Genomic DNA, 11,391 nt, shown 5'->3' on the forward strand with positions numbered 1-11,391 from the left:
ATCAGCACATTCTGCTATCTTTGCACGCAGTGAAGGTGTCTGTGTGGGGGAGGAGGGCTGTGGCTATCTCCAGGCCAGGGCACATTCTGTAGGCTAGGCCCCTCCGTTAGACACGGCCCTGTGCCCCCGCCCCCACCTCTGTAGGGTGCCAAGTACAGCTATCCATGGTCCGGCCTCACCCATGTGTGCATTTGTCGTCCATAGACCTGTAGTCCTAGTCACAATAACTGAGTAGTGTACCCCCATTGCGCGGCCTAGTTCAGGGGGCTTCTGTGTCTGTCCTCTCCGACAACGGTGTTGCAATGCATGCACTCAACCTGTCTTCATTTCTCCTCCCCCCATCTTCTTTGTCTTCCTGTTCATGTGTGCATTAGCATCATCAGGCGGAGGAGAAGTGGCATCGGCGCACGGGGGAGCTGCATCTCACATGGCCCTGGAGGGCCGTACAACAGACTCCGAGTACACCAGTGAGACGGAGGGCGAGGGGAGTTCCACAACGGGGACCCGTGGAGACATCAGCAACACGACACGTCCTCGGAAGGGAGCTCCCTAGCGGTGGCGGCAACATCCGTGCCCACCGCCACAACAGGTACAGCCACCACCCAGCGCCCCAGCGCCGCCCTCCCAGCAGCCCCTCAGCCTTCGCTCCGTGCCCGCTCGCCCAGGAAGGCGGGCATCTCCTTTGCCCCAGGCACCTCAGGACATGCCCCAGTTACCCCTGCTGCCCTCAGTGAGGAGGTCATTGACCTCCTCAGGACACTCATTGTTGGGCAGTCTACCCTTTTGAATGCCATCCAGGGTGTAGAAAGGGAGGTGCATCGGAGCAATGCATACCTGGAGGGCATTCATTCGGGTCAGGCTGCCCATCAGCGATCGTTCAACACTCTGGCCTCAGCACTGACGGCAGCCATTGTCCCTGTCTCCAGCCTCCCTCTTCTGACTCCCTCCACCCAGTCCAGTCTCCTGTTCCTCTGCCTATCCCATCCACACCATCAGACCAGCCTGCACACACCTCAACACCCAAGGGCAGCTCATCCAGACATAAGCACCACAGATCCCACAAGCATTCACCCAAGCAACATCCAGATGCTGAAATGCCAACAGTCACTACCACCTCTGTGTCCCCCACCTCCTCACCTCCCTCCCTGTGACGTCTCCACTCACACCTGCATGCACACCACCATCAGCCAGTACTTCCATCACCAGCACACCCTCCATTACAGTCCGCACACGTGCAGTCACCACCCCCACTGCCATTTACACGTCCCCTGTGTCCTCTCCCAGTGTGTCTGTCACCCAATCTTCCAAAGCACACAAACGCAGGCAGCCACCCACCCAACAGCCATCCACCTCACGACAGCCTCTGTCACAAGCACCTGCACCTGCACCCAAAGACAGCACACTTGACTCTCCTACAACCACATCCTCTTCCTCCACTCCCATACCCACTACACCTACCCGTCCCTGTCCTTCCCAAGTCCTTTTCCTTTCCAACCTTGAGCTCGTTCCAATCACTGACCCACCCCCTCCATCTGGTAAGAGTAAAAAAAGCACCTCAGCCACCACCAGCCCTGCATCTACTGTGACCAAAGTGCAGGGCTATTGGAGTCCACCAGATCCTAGGGCAGGGACATCGGCCAGCAGCAAGGGGACAGCCAGCCCACCCCCTGGGAAGAGGACAAAAAAGAAAAAGGCCCGGCGCGACAAGACTGAGACGGCTGCCACCAAGGACAGTAGGCTTGCCCCGTCACCTGCCACATCATCCAAGGGAGGCAAGGGCCACAGAGCATCAGCGAAGGAGGGCAAGGGCAGCAGAGTGGAGAAGTCAGGCAGCAGGCGAGCTGCCCAGGAGGGCCCCACCAGCCCTATTACGGGTGTGACGGACGACACCCACGGGCCCAGGACTCCATCACAGGAGGGCGCCGCGACCGCAAGTTCGGATGGTGAATGAGCGGGAAGTCTTGCCCAGGTCTTGCTCCCTAGACACACAGGACAAGCACCGCTGAACAGGGCCCCGCCGGGAGGAGCACCGCTGAACAGGGGCCGCCGTGAGAAGCACCGCTGAACAGGGGCCGCCGTGAGAAGCACCGCTGAACAGGGCCCTGCCAAGACAAGCACCGCTGAACAGGGGCCGCCGTGAGAAGCACCGCTGAACAGGGCCCCGCCAAGACAAGCACCGCTGAACAGGGCCCCGCCAAGACAAGCAGCGCTGAACAGGGCCCCGCCGTGAGAAGCACCGCTGAACAGGGCCCCGCCAAGACAAGCACCGCTGAACAGGGCCCCTCCAAGACAAGCACCGCTGAACAGGGCCCCACCGTGAGAAGCACCGCTGAACAGGGCCCCGCCAAGACAAGCACTGCTGAACAGGGGCCGCCGTGAGAAGCACCGCTGAACAGGGCCCCGCCAAGACAAGCACCGCTGAACAGGGCCCCGCCGTGAGAAGCACCGCTGAACAGGGCCCCGCCGTGAGAAGCACCGCTGAACAGGGCCCCTCCAAGACAAGCACCGCTGAACAGGGGCCGCCGTGAGAAGCACCGCTGAACAGGGCCCGCCAAGACAAGCACCGCTGAACAGGGCCCCGCCAAGACAAGCACCGCTGAACAGGGGCTTCCAAGACAAGCACCGCTGAACAGGGCCCCACCAAGACAAGCACCGCTGAACAGGGGCCGCCGTGAGAAGCACCGCTGAACAGGGCCCCACCAAGACAAGCACCGCTGAACAGGGCCCCACCAAGACAAGCACCGCTGAACAGGGCCCCGCCAAGACAAGCACCGCTGAACAGGGCCCCGCCAAGACAAGCACCGCTGAACAGGGGCCGCGCTGACAAGCACCGCTAAACAGGGCCCCGCCAAGACAAGCACCGCTGAACAGGGGCCGCCGTGACAAGCACCGCTGAACAGGGCCCCGCCAAGACAAGCACCGCTGAACAGGGGCCGCAGTGAGAAGCACCGCTGAACAGGGCCCCGCCAAGACAAGCACTGCTGAACAGGGCCCCGCCAAGACAAGCACCGCTGAACAGGGCCCCGCCAAGACAAGCACCGCTGAACAGGGGCCGCCGTGAGAAGCACCGCTGAACAGGGCCCCGCCAAGACAAGCACCGCTGAACAGGGCCCCGCCAAGACAAGCACCGCTGAACAGGGGCCGCCGTGAGAAGCACCGCTGAACAGGGCCCTTCCTGTCAAGCACCGCTCAGCTGGGCCCCGCCATCTCAAGCACCGCTCCGCTGGGCCCTTCCTGTCAAGCACCGCTCCGCTGGGCCCTTCCTGTCAAGCACCGCTCCGCTGGGCCCCGCTGTCTCAAGTACCACTCCGCTGGGCCCTTCCTGTCAAGCACCGCTCCGCTGGGCCCGCCGTCTCAAGCACCGCTCCGCTGGGCCCCGCCGTCTCAAGCACCGCTCCGCTTGGCCCTTCCTGTCAAGCACCGCTCCACTGGGCCCCGCCGTCTCAAGCACCGCTCCGCTGGGCCCTTCCTGTCAAGCACCGCTCCGCTGGGCCCCGCCGTCTCAAGCACCGCTCCGCTGGGCCCTTCCTGTCAAGCCCCACTGGCCCATTGACAGTGCCGGTTCTGTGTCGAGCAGGGCTTCAGGAAGCACTCTGGGCACCATGCCTCCTCCATTAACAGTGGAGTCGGTAATCCATCTGATGGACTGTGGCTTTGCACTCCCCAGGATGGTACAGTGGGCAAGCCACCCACTGTAGGGACTTGTGAGACTGTGGCTTTGCACTCCCCAGGATGCTACAGTGGGCAAGCCACCCACTGTAGGGACTTGTGAGACTGTGGCTCTGCACTCCCCAGGATGGGAGTGTGGGCATGGAGGCCCCTCATGGATCTGGTGTCGTGGACTCATGTGGCTGAGGTGCCCCCCCTTCCCTTCCCCCTGAGGTGCCTGTAGTTTTATCATCTGATGCCCCTGCAGTGTTCTCTCCAATGGTATCTGGTCTGGTGTTGGTGCACATTGGCCCACGGACTATGGAACTTTGACGGAATGTGCAGGACTTTTTGCCTATGTATATATTGTTGAATCTGTTTATTCCTTATTTTTGTATCTTTTATATGGCATATTTCCCATACCTTCGATGGCGCTATTTATACATATATATTATAGTTCAGTTTAATTGTGTCTTTGCATTATACCGGGGGGTTTGTGTGGTGTCACTCTGACTTGTTGCTCGGCATTGGGGTGTAGGTATTTGTGGTGGGGGGGTGGGTGTATGGCGCATGTGTGTGCCCGTAAGCTTTCCTCCTCCCCCCTCGCCTGTGTCGTAGGTGCAGTACTCACCGTTGTCGTCTGCGCCGGCGTTCGTACTCCTGGTAGATGAGCAGGTAGACAATAGCTGGTAGGATGTGTAATTCGGGTTCCATGCTGTCCTCCTTCCTCGTGGAGTGTGTATGGGTGAGCGTTTTCCCGTTCGTAGTCTGTTTCCGCCGTGTTTTTATCGGCGGGGCTCCCGCCCCGGAAAAGATGGCGGATTGGTGGGTTGTGATAGGGTGGGTGGTACATTGTCTGCCGCCTGCCTGTTGGCGGTGACCGCCACGCTGTTTGTCTGTCCCGCCGTGGCGGTCGGAGTGTTAAAGTGGCGGGCTGTGTTGGCGGTTCCCGCCAGGGTCAGAATTCCTTTTTTTGGACCGCCTGCCTGTTGGCGGGTTGGCCGCCGCTTTATCACCGACCGCCAGGGTTGGAATGACCCCCTTAGTGTCCAGCACCTTTCTCCAGTATGGTTAGATTGGAGTGGGAATAGTAAATGGCACCCCTTTAGTGTCCCCCACCTTCTCTCAAATAGGTTACATTGGAGTGAGAATAGTACATTTCACCCAATTAGTGTTCAACTCCTTCCCCAAAATGGGGTAGATTGGAGTGGGAACAGCAAATGTCACCTCTTAGTGTTTAATATCTTCCTCAAATATGTTTAAGTCAGTTTGCGGAATGTTAGGCCCATATTTATACTTTTTGACGCAAAACTGCGCTAACGCAGTTTTGCATCAAAAAAATTAGCGCCGGCTAACACCATTCTGAAGCGCCATGCGGGCGCCATATTTATTGAATGACGTTAGCCGGCGTACACCAGGCAGCGCCGGCGTAGGGGAAAATGGAGCTTGGGCGTCAAGAAATGGGGCAAGTCAGGTTGAGGCAATTTTTGCGCCTCAACCCGATTTGCGCCATTTTTTTTTCACTCCCAACCCCCATAGAAATTACTCCTGTCTTAGCAAAGACAGGAGTCATGCCCCCTTGCCCAATGGCCATGCCCAGGGGACTCCTGTCCCCTGGGCATGGTCATTGGGCATAGTGGCATGTCGGGGGGCACAAATCAGGCCCCCCATGCCACAAAAAAAAAAAAAAAAACTTACCTGAACTTACCTTAATGTCCCTGGGATGGGTCCCTCCAGCCTTGGGTGTCCTCCTGGGGTGGGCAAGGGTGACAGGGGGGGTCCCTGGGGGCGTGGGAGGGCACCTCTGGGCTCCTTCAGAGCCCACAGGTCCCTTAACGCCTGCCTTTTGCAGGTGCTAAAAAACGGCGCAAAAGCGGCCTTACGTCATTTTTTTTGACCCGCCCACTCCCGGGCGTGATTTTTGCCCGGGAGTATAAATCCGACGCACATGCCTCGGAGTAGATTTTTTAGACGGGAACGCCTACCTTGCATCTCATTAACGCAAAGTAGGTGTCCAAGCTAAAAAATGACGCTAACTCCATGGACTTTGGCGCTAGACGCGTCTAACGCCAAAGTATAAATATGGAGTTAGTTTTGCGTCGAAATTGCGTCAAAAAAAACTACGCAATTCCGGCGCAAACGGAGTATAAATATGCCCCTAAATGTCGCCCCTTTAATGTCCAACAGCTTTCCCCAATATAGTTAGATTAGAGTGGGAACAGTAAATGTGACCTCTTTCGTATCCAATACCTTCCCCAGTTCCGTTTAGATTGGAGTAGAATAAGTAAATTTTACCACTTTGGAATCCAGCACCTTCCTCAAGTATGGTTAGATTGGAGTGGGAATAGTAAATGCACCTCTTTAGTGTCCAACGGCTTCCCCACATTTTTACAATGTTTCCCTTTCATTTTGATGCGGAGATAGTGATTTTTTTGGTTTCACTTAGCAGCCATTTTTTCTGCTACCTTTTATTTTGTTATCTGTTTGTGTCATTCATAGTCTATTGTCCCGAAACCAGGTTGCAGTAAGGTGTTGCTTTTCATTGTAACAGGTAAGTTCTTTTTTATGTTTTTTTTAATGGGTTTTGAGGGTAGGTGGGATTTAGGAGGGAGGTCTAGAAGTTAGTTATAGTCCTGTTTGTGGGTTTTTTGTATATTTAAATTTTTTACTGTCAGTATTTTTCACATGTTTGTAGTTTTGTGTTTTTGTTCACTAATTTAATAATGTACCACTATGCTACGTTACATTATGCCATGTCAGTTATATGTTGATGATTAACTGTTATGTAGATATATTTTTAGGAATGTAATGTGTTTTGCAGGTGTTTTTTTTATTTGCTTCACAGGCTTTTTTCCACAAACGTGTCCTATGGGCTTTTGCAGTTTACTTTTTTTTTTTTTTTTTAAAGCAAATCAGTTTTAGTTTAGAATAAACCAGTGGTTTTTAATTTGATTTCCTTTTTTGGAATGCCCCTTTTTTTAAACACCTTTTCCATTTTTTATGAAACTTAGATACTTTGGATTGCTTCAAGGGGTTTCTACAGGATTCATTATATTTCTGCATTTTTGGAGGCATTTTTTGATATTATTAACCTATTTTTTATTAAGGGAGGCAGAGAAAGATTTGCAGCTATGGAACAGTAAGTTTTATTTCTTTCATTTGTTTTGGGTGAGAAATGTAATATTATATAGTTTATATCAAAATTCTATGATTGTTATATAGAGTATTCTGGCTTATGTGTTGTAATTACTTTAAGTGATGAATTGAGTTTTTTTAACTATCTTGGTTGGTGATGGTTATATTTTAAATAATGTATATATCATTGTATTATATCAGTCTTTATTAACATTGGGATTTGAAATTATTGCTTAAATTAATAAAGTATTATATTTATTATTTAAAATAAATGTTGGTTATGCTGGCTTACAGTTTGTCATAGTTTTTGATGACTTTGGTGGGTTAACATATTTTTATAATCTGCTTTTGGTTATGATTTCTAAGTAAGCTACTCCTTTGGTATTTGTGAAGAGTTTGACTTCAAATTGTAGCATCTCTTGCATTCTTTTTGTTTGTTTGCTACGTTTAGGTGCACGTTGTTGAACAGATTAGGCCATTCATAGTTGTTGGTAGCTTTGCTCTTTCTGTAAAGGTTGTATACATTTGTGTAATGTAGCTTGAGTTCTGCCCAGTGTTGATTGGAAGGTGTGGTGCCATCCTTCGAATTAGTTGTTTGTTTTGGCTTCCCGTGCCAAGGTGCTGACATAGACATAACACTGTGGTATTTGGAATTTTGGCTAGTGTCTGTGTCCGGAGCGATGTAGTCTGCCAAGTCAAATGTGTTTGAAATAGTCCATTAGGGGACTAAGGGGCTGATTACGAGTCTGGCAGTCACAAGACCACCAGACTCACGGTGGTGGTCGGATCACCACAGATGTGGTTATCCGACCGGCACATTACGAGGTTGGAAGGCAGACCTGCCAACCTACTGACGCTCCCACCAGGATCCAAGATCCAGATGCGATACCAGCAGTCCTGGTTGTAATCAGCCAGGGCTTCGCAAATTCAGCGATGCCCTGCTGATTACAACCTTGTTCTCCACCAGCCCATGGCATGGGCAGTGCAGGGATCCCCTTGCCCAGCACACTTGCCCCTGACAGTGCGCATTTCAAGGGTGCTGTTGCACCCTGAGTGTGGCAGCATTGCCGCTGGCTCAGTTATGAGCCAAGAACAATGCTGCTGCACCTTTCCCACTGAACCTTGGTTTCCTCAGTTCAGCTTAGTGGGAAAGTTGTATTGGGGCCAGATGGATGTTTCCTCCCACCAAACGCTTAATGACCCCTAAGTTTGTCTTCATTTTGTTGGTAGAAAGGGGTTTTTATTAGTAAATTGTAATGTTTGGCTATCACTGTGACTGAGACATGGGCTAGTGCTATAATTTTTTTTTATTTCAAAGGCAAATTAACTGTAGAATATTCTACAACTAGTGCAGGTTTTCTGAGGTGTCACCATATACTTTGATTGTAGAGCTGTGTGGGGATACATTTTTTGAATGATTTGAATAATGGTTTGCTCAAAGTCAATGATTTTTTGGGGGTAGTAGTTGTTTGTTTTAAGTTGTGTATGGTTTAAGAGGTTGTAGTAAGTGCTGCTTTGTCTATTTGGCAGTACAGCATTTATAACAGTTATATTTGTGTTTTGATATTCGCCATGTATGGTGTATATCTCAGTGAATGGTTCAGGACACATTTTGAAGGTTCTGCCCATCACCCAGGTGGATACGTTTTATTGTGTCTGTCATATAAAAGGAAAGGATCCTCATTGTATGTTAGATGTTTAGGGATGTGTATGTCTTGGTGTCTTCTAGGGGCGAGTGGCGTCTCACTGGTGGCTTTTTTATATTGTGCATATAAACTTTTTAAAGTGGGCATAGGTGGTATTTGGCCTGTTATGTGTTTGGGGACTCTAGGTGGTATATCTTTAAGGATTTTGCTTGTTGGTTCCTGGGACTTAGTGCTTGTTTCTCTTATATCCTGTAATATCCCTCTTACTTCTATTTCTGTCACATTTGGGTGTAGTTGTGATCTCTTGGATTACGTGAATTACAACATCATCCTATGTAATTGCTTTCCCATAGCATACATTAGAATAATATTTACTACATTTCCAGTTTATATTTTCTAATGATGCACTTTCTTGGCTGTAGGAGGAGCCCATGTGATTTAGGGCCAGATGTAGAAAGCTTTTTGCATGACGCAAACTGCGGAAAATCGCAGTTTGCGCCACGCAAAAAGCCTTTTGCGATGCTCATTCACAAATTGCGAGACGGTACCGACTCGCAATTTGTGAATGCGACTCGCAAATAGGAAGGGGTGTTTCCTTCCTATTTGCGACTCGCATCGCAATTCAGAGTCGCTTTGTGACCGCGAATGCGGTCGCAAACCAACTTGCAGTTACCACCAGTGTCACACTGGTGGTAACTAATTCGCACTTTGTGAATGTCGACAAAAATATTTTTTCAGAGCATATGGACCACTGCCTACTCTGAAAAAAATGAAACCAAATGGTTTCGGTATTTTTTTCATTTTGCAACTCGTTTTCCTTTAAGGAAAACGGGCTGCAAAATGAAAAAAAAACGGCTTTATTTACAAAGCAGTCACAGACATGGAGGTCTGCTGACTACAGCAGGCCACCATCCCTGTGAGTGCAGGGACTCGCTATGGGGTCGCAAAATGCGACCCCCCTCATGAATATTGATGAGGTGGGTCTTTGCGACCCCATAGCGAGTCACAGAAGGTGTCTGAGACACCATTCTGCATCCGTTTTTGCGACTTGCAAATTGCGAGTTGCTCAGACTCGCAATTTGCAAGTCGCAAAAACGGATTTTGCTACATCTGGCCCCTAGGGCCTAATTACGAGTCAGGCGGTCCAAACCCAGACCGCCAGACCTGTGGGAAGTAGACCACCACGAGGCTGGTGGGCTTCCCCGAGCCCCATTATGAGGTTTCCACTGGGTTGACTGATGGAAACCTCTGAGATCAGAGGGTCCTCATGGAGCTGAGCCAAGTGCCATAGCACAAAGGGTGCCCCCAGCACCATAGGAGTGCGCACTGTCTGCTGTAGAAGACAGTGCATATTCCGAGGGTGCTGGGCAGGTGAAGCCCTGCACTGCCCATGACATCATTGTGGGCAGTGTAGGGCCCCCCTGTGGCTACCAGCACTGGCTTTACACCAGCCTTTTCCATGAAAAGGCCAGCAGAATGTGGACTCGTGATCAGCATGGTGGTGCTGAATTTGGCACCGTTGTGGCTGACCACGACTTCGACTGCCACCATCCCATCAGGAACCATGTTCCTTGCAGTGGTGGCTGTCACCTGGCCGTCCGACCACCAGGATCATAATACTGCAGTTGGACCTGACAGACTCGTAATGAGGCCCTTAGTAACTGTTTTCCTTTCTGTAAAGTGATAAATTTGGCAGGCACTGTCATTGTATCCCAAAGTAGTGGAAAAGTATAAATATATATCATATTTTAATTTTTGCATGTTTGTGATTAACATGTCAAAAATGAAACGACTTAGATTTTGTATACTCACATGTAAGTTCTAGATATACCACATGGTTTTGCAGCTTTTCAATGGGGGGTGTTCTAATATAGAGCAAGTGCTTTCTTTTCCGTTGGATGAAAAAAATGTAAGATTCAATTTAAATGTTAATTTGTTGGTAGTTTGTAGAGGTGGATGCCATTAAGTTTATTTCTGCTCACTATTTGGGTGACTTTATACATATTTATTAATTTATTTATATTTATTTTCTTATGTATTTTTACCGACTTGTGATAGCTGTTATTTTCAGGCAGTTTATCAGTTTTCAAGTTCTAGATTTTTTCTTATAGGAAGTCTATGTGCAGAGATAGAAGATGGAGAGTTTGTCAATATTTATTTGCTATTTTATGTTTTTAAGTTTAATAACAGTTACTTTTTAATGTTATTTACCTGTTTAAATCGTTTTTGAAGTATTTTATTGCTTAAATCAGTGTGCCTTTTACGTTGTTGATTTATTAGTTTGTTTTATTTTATTACTGAAAGTTGTTTACAGTTTTATTTTATTGGCTGGTTCAGTTTAATTAGAACTTTTTTTTATCTGTTGCATCCTTTTATTTAATTTAGATTTTATTTTTGGTGTATGATATATAGCTTTATATATTGGAACATACATTATTATATATATACATATATATATTTTGGGGAGTTTATGGATTATATTATAGATGTATTTTTTTATGTGAATGGTAAATATTTTGTTGATGTGATATATTTTTATTTAATGTAAATATGTGAATTACATGTTTTGGACTTATTTAAAGTATTGTTTTATGTTCAAAGTGTTTTTTGTCTATTTATTTATAATTATTTAATTCGTTTGTTGAGAATATTGTAGTTGATATTGTGTGAATCAATATTTTTGACATACTATGGGGGTCATTATGAGTTTGGTGGACAGTTTTTACCATCCACCGAACTTCCAATGGGGAGGTTACCGCCACACAGGTTATCTCCCTACCGGTCCCATTAAGAGTTTCCCGCTAGGTCAGCGGGCAGAAACATGAGTTTCTGCCTGATGCGTAGGGGTAAACAGGCTACAGTATTGTCTCCGGCTCGTAATCGAGCCTGTGACAATGCTGTAGCCTGCAGGGTGTATCAGCACCCTCGCAATGGTCACTGTCTGCAAAGCTGACAGTGAACA

This window comes from Pleurodeles waltl, chromosome 7 (assembly GCF_031143425.1).
Source record: "Pleurodeles waltl isolate 20211129_DDA chromosome 7, aPleWal1.hap1.20221129, whole genome shotgun sequence".
NCBI lineage: Eukaryota > Metazoa > Chordata > Amphibia > Caudata > Salamandridae > Pleurodeles > Pleurodeles waltl.